The sequence below is a fragment of the Papaver somniferum genome, chromosome 3 (genome assembly GCF_003573695.1).
Source record: "Papaver somniferum cultivar HN1 chromosome 3, ASM357369v1, whole genome shotgun sequence".
NCBI classification, from domain to species: Eukaryota; Viridiplantae; Streptophyta; class Magnoliopsida; order Ranunculales; family Papaveraceae; genus Papaver; species Papaver somniferum.
Genome location: NC_039360.1, coordinates 163,694,168 through 163,700,720, shown reverse-complemented (window position 1 = coordinate 163,700,720; position 6,553 = coordinate 163,694,168).

Below are 6,553 nucleotides of genomic sequence, written 5' to 3'. Positions count from 1 at the left end.
TCAACATTTACTGAAGATGAAGTTTGGAAATCCATCCAAGAGCTAGGAGGTGATAAAACACCTGGTCCAGACGGCTTCCCAGTTGTTTTTTTCAAGAATTGTTGGGGTTTCCTAAAGCAAGACATAATGGGCACAGTCAATGAATTTTGTTCCACGTGACAAATAGACATTAAACATAACTCCACCTTCATCACTCTGGTTCGAAAAAAAGATTATGTGGAGTCGATCAAGGACTGCAGACCAATCTGTCTACTCACTAGTGTTTGTAAAATCATCGCAAAAGTGTTGGAAACGAGACTCAAGCTAGTGATGGACAAGATAATATCCCCAGTTCAGTGCGCATATATTGAGGGTAGGCAAATTATAGATGGTACATTAATTGCTAACGAGTTAGTTGACTCTAGACTAAGATCTGGCAAAGAAGGAATCATCTGCAAGATTGACTTAGAAAAGGCCTTCGACAGTATTAATTGGAAGTACTTGGAGTTTGTTCTAAACAAAATGGGGTTTGGTAGAAAGATCTGTAAGTGGCTAAGATTCTGTTACTCAACTTCTACTTTTTATGTGTTGATTAATGGTTCATCTTTTGGTCACTTCTCTAGTTCTCGAGGCGTGAGGTGGGGATGTCCAGTTTCACCACTTCTTTTCAATATAGCCATGGAGGGATTTTCAAGATATATGGATAAAGCTTCAACACTGAACCTATTCAGTGGTTTTTCTGTGACTCCTAACAGTATCAATGTTAATCACCTACACTATGCTGACGACACTATCTTTTTCATTGATAACAGTAGGGAGGAATTACATAATTTGTTCTCTGCCATGAAGTGCTTCGAGTAAATAGCTGGTTTAAAGGTAAACAATCTAAAAACAAGACTGATAGCAATTGGGGAGGTTCCAGATATCTCAGTTTGGGCAAAGGAACTTGGTTGTGTCACTGATGTCTTTCCTTTCATTTACTTGGGCATGCCATTAGGAGCAAATCCTACATCTAAGAGCATATGGGATCCAATAATTGAAAAGTTTGAAGAGAGACTTTCAAACTGGAGGCAAATTTCTCTTTCAAAAGGAGGGAAACTAACTCTACTGAAATGCATTTTAAATGCTCTACCAGTCTACTACTTCTCGTTATTTCAAGCGCCTGCCTCAGTCATTAAAATCCTGGAAAGAAAGATGTGAAACTTCCTATGGGAATACAGTGGTTCTTCTAGAATATCTCATTTGGTTAATTGGGATCTCGTCTGTGCCGGTAAGGAAAGGGGGGGTCTGGGAGTTTGTAACCTGAAGAGGATGAACCAGAGTTTGTTGGCGAAATGGTGTTGGAGATTCGGCCAAGAAAAAACAAGATTGTGGTACAAAATTGTGGTAGATAAACATGGGGATAACTTCTCCTATTGGATCCCAAGAAAGGTGAAGCATTCTCATGGTGTATCATGCTGGAAAACAATAGCTAATACAGCTCAGTTAGTCAACACTCATTCCTACTTGACTATTCATTCAGGAAGAGCAACTTCGTTTTGGCATGACATATGGAAAGGAGATGCCTCTCTTACCTCCTTATTCCATTCTCAGTACAAGTTAACCAATAATAAGAACGTGAAGGTTGCAGATATGGTCACAGTAGATGGAAACTGGAGTTTTAATTTCAAACGTAATCTTACAAATTCTGAAACAGATAGGTTTGCTGATCTGCTGTGTGTTATTGGAAGCACTCCACCAGTTCTAGACAACCTTCCTGATACTAGGCGTTGGTATTTGCATAATGATGGAATATTCACAGTTAAAACCCTATATGCCAAGCTTATTGAAAATTCAGGTATTGATAATTTCCCTCATCAATTCATTTGGAAGAAGTATATTCCGCCCAAGATCAATTTCCTCCGTTGGTGTCTGTTGCATGACAAGTTGAACACCATAGACATGCTGCAGTTGAAAGGGGTTGATATTTACAATTCTTGTGCTCTCTGTGGAGATGATATGGAATCGCAAGAGCATATTTTCCTGCACTTTAAAGTTGCACACATTGTCTGGTCGATGGTGATGCCAACTGACAGCTGGTCTTGGGTGATTCCAAGAAATTTCAATTCCCTGGCACAAGAATGGTACCATGGTCACTTCAGTGCTATAGGAAACTTCATCTGGGAACTGATCCCTGCGGCAGTGGTGCAAACTTTATGGGCTGAGCGCAACAATCGAATTTTTCAGCAGAAACATACGTTTAAAACAGATGATGACTTGGGTTTGGAAGTGCGTTCTTTGGTTTTATCTCGGGCAGCAACAGGCAGACGTGTCCATTTAAACTTTGCGAACACAATCCTCAACAATTGTCTTTCCATCTTTGTGTAGTTTTTGTTTAAACTTCCACTCCTGGTGGAATTGTTGTAACTCCTCTTTCTCCTCTTAATAAAATTCATTTCTGTTCAAAAAAAATATGTAACACGCACTATCTATATTTAACTGAAATCAATCAGTTGATAATCACATATTCCCAAAGCATGGCAACTCATTTAACTTCGAACAAATATGGCTTGATATCAGATATTCATGTGGTGGTAGTTGAATCAACATAGCCTAATCATACAACTATAATATAAGTATAACTTTTTGATCGATAATTCGCACATAATCAATGAGATCAAGGTATCATAAATTTGAGATACCCGTAGCAACATTTAAATCAAAGAAGCCCCTTATTCTTATACTGATTAGCAGTTCTGCAGATGCTTCTTATACCACGTAGAAGTTTCTGTCTTTTTAAGTCCGAAATCTTTTGAAGCCCAAGTTCTTACTCCTTCGTGGTAATTACTAAATCCATGTTAATCTTCTTCCAAAAATACATACAAAGAAAGGAAATAACTTATTAGCAATTCATTTTTGAAGAATCAAAAATTAAAGAAATAACATTAGTCGAAACCTGCAATTGAAAGTCCTAAAAAGATAAAAAAAAAAATTGCCATACCTAACCTAATTATGTCATTTTTAGTTTTCCAAGGTGTAGACTTACCCTAAATACTTAGGCTAAGTCCTATGGGAGAGTTTGATGGAAAAATTGGCCAAAAAGTGTTGCAAATCATGAAAAAAGTGTGGGAAATAACTCTCCACTCTTTTTGGCTACTTCTCTCTCCTAACATTGGCTCGCCGTTTCACTATCAGCGAAATTGAAACGCTGAACCGAGCAGCGTTCAAAAAGTAAATCTAAACGCCGAACGGTTCGGCGCTTAGAAATCTGACAGTTGAAACTTAAAGCGCCGAATGGTTCGGCGTTAAACGTTTAACCAGACGCCGAATGGTTCAGCGTTGAGCTAAACGCCGAATGGTTAGGCGCTCACAGCTTACGTGGATGGCCAATCTAGCAGCTAATTAGCTCTCCCATAGGACTTAGGAGGTCGACCAGGCTGACGTGGATGGTCAATCTAGCAGCTAATTAGCTCTCCCATAGGACTTAGCCTTAGGGAGAACCAAAAAGGTCTACCGACCAAGGTGATGCAACTGGCCTACAATTCATTTGAAATAGTGAAGTTAAGAGAAGCCTGACACTTGCTTTTCATAAATTCTCTTATTTAGCATATGAACCTATTAATGCCAAAGTTGCTTTTCGATCCCCTGGCATGATTCAGAATGACCCTCTTCACCCTCTTCACCTTTAAAAAACCAAAAAGAGACTGAAGCGTGAAGCGTCAGAAGTTTGAGTGTTGAGGTGTAGAAAGAAGACTGATGGAAACGTGACAGAGACCTTTGACTAATATATTAGAGCCATCTTCAATGCCCTTTACTTTTTACCGTTGGAGTTTTTTTTGCTTCCCTTGTTTGATTTGGAGTCAGCAATAGCATTGAAACAAAAGAAGAGTCATACACGAACCGGTTGTTGTTTAACACAAATTCTACTGGTTCTTGTTCAACAAAACTTCTACCATAGTGTTTGTACAAATATGATGGACGCATCTAGATTTTGCCAAATTTTAGTGATACAATTTCACTTGGCCTAAACCATTCTCAAATATGAAAAAAGAAGCACTTATAAATTCATAACAAACAATGAGACAATTACGATAAAAAAAAAACATACACACAATACTAATTAGTTAAGTACTCTCTTAGTTGCTTCTTTAGTTCATTTGGCAATTTTCAAATGAAAGAGAGTTTGTAGAAGGGGGTGCAGGGTCTGTTGTCAATTGCCCGAACTGTAACAGATAAAGAGGATGTACTAGTTTTTCTTGGTTTTAAGATTTTGTGCATCTTGAGTGTTGAAGTGTAGAAGACTGATAGAAACGTGACAAAAGAGTTGAGAATTTTGACTAATATATTAGGGTCTCTGTTGTCAATTGTGCCTGAACTGAAACAGATAAAGAGGATGTACTAGGTTTTCTTTGTTTTAAGGTTTTGTGCATCTAGTATTGTGAATTATCCTGTGGATAAAGAGGCACGGGGGAGCTTCAAAGAGTAGTATGGAATGAGATACTTCTGGTGATAAATTACATTTCTGGTAATGGGTGAATGTTTAGGAGGTGGAAATGCGAAAAAGTTACTCTTCTAGGAAACAAGTCTCACAATTTTATCCCGTGGGCTTGTGTTGTAGCTTACTTGCATACTGTGAATTTGAGTGGCATAAAGAAGCTAAATGATAGCTCTAATGCTGGGATACAAGATAACACTATTCAGGATGGTTCACTTGAAGTTTCCCAAGACTTATCGCAGTATAAAAGAAATTTCGATGCTCGAGCCTTTTGCTTTTTTGCCTCTGTCAATTAATATCGGTCTTCCAATACATGTTAATGAATATGAAGGATATTTGGTTCGGAAATGACATGGCAGGGGGTGGAAAAGTGTATTCAGACTGGAATGAATACCTCCTTGAAGATGTTATTTCTTCTGCTTTTGGTCGATTGCTCGAAAAGGTAGGGTCGGAGATAGGTCTATGTGATTTGTTGTCTTAACTTTGGCCGGTAGGGAGCATGGTAGATCCATGGGCATCCATGGTTCTGAAACTCTACATGTCCTTGTGTGGTCTTGCTCTACGTGTTTTACACACTGAAGCTAGAGGTGGCCAGTGGATCTCCACAAAGCAAGCAATTTTTCGTGATTTTTCTTTCTCTAAAGCAGAGGAGCTATTGGAAGCATTATCTTATGCAGGGTTGTCTCTTGTAACTTTCAGTTTTAGTTTTATAATTTGGTGAAACCAAAATAGGTTTCATCATATTTTTGATGGAACCTTTTTTCGTTTCACCATTGTTTTACTTTCACTTTTCTTCTGCATCTTTGACAACATAGTAGATGATGTAGGAAGAGACAAATATTAGTTGAGTTGATGTAGAAATTTCTACATTTTTAGTCTTTTCAGACTTCTCACTTTCTACAGTTCATCAACTTTCAGTTTTCGTTTTAGACTACAATATATTAATTGAGTTGGTGTTTTCATTTTATAATCGGTCTGAGAATAAATAAGTTTGATTAAATTTGTCAGATTTTTTGCAGGCTTTTAAAATTTGGTGCAACCAAAATAGGTTTCATCATATTTTTAATAGAACCCTTTTTGGTTTCACCATTATTTTACTATCACTTTTCTTCTTCATCTTTCACAACACAGTATTATTGACAATCATAATTGAAACCATTCATAAACCATTTAAACCTTTTTGAACTATTATAAGCATTAAAATCTTTTGAAAGAAAACATAATTTTGCAGCAGGCTATTACAAGTTTACAACAATATTGTAGGATAGGTGACAGTACACTAAATGGGGCACCACATGTGAGTATTATTCTCCGCTATCAAGGAGTATATTATATGCAAACTTTGGTCATTTCCTTTGATCTTGCTACTCTGAAACAATGTGGGAGCATACCATCTTTTCTTTGTTCAAGTGAACTTAAAACCATCATAATGGATGAGCTCATCTTCTTCCAATACACTATAATAGAAGGGCTCGAAGAAACGCCATAATGGACATGATAAAAGAGCCTTTATATGCAGTTTTTTGTTCTTTATCAATGCCTTTATTTCAGCTGCTACCGCGCACAAATGATGCAACGAGCACCTGAACGGCTTTGTTTCTCTTTTTTTTACCTATAAGTGAAACCAAAAGTTAGGTGAATCGTAGAAAAATAATGAAACCAAGAACAATATGAATCAGGAAGTACAAAACAACTTTGACAGACTGTTCTTCATATGTAAAACATCAAACAAACAACAATTGAAATCTGGCTTCACCAATAATTGAAAATGTTGTAATCAGATTTGGTTTCATTAGAAAAACTAGAAATAAACATGCCCTGCAGAGAACACAAGAAATAAACAGACCCAAGTTATATAAAGAATACATCAAAAAAACACATGGTTCCGATGAAACCAAAGTAGAAATGGTGTAACCAAATATAGTTACATCAAACAAACTCATGGTTATGTCAGAATACAACAAGCATTACCAAATACAATACCGGTGGAACCAATTTGAGATAATGAAAAGTGATGAAACCAAAAAGGGTTTCATCAATAAAAACTAGAATATACTTTAGCAAACATTATCAGTTATGGTGGAACCAATTAACAATTGT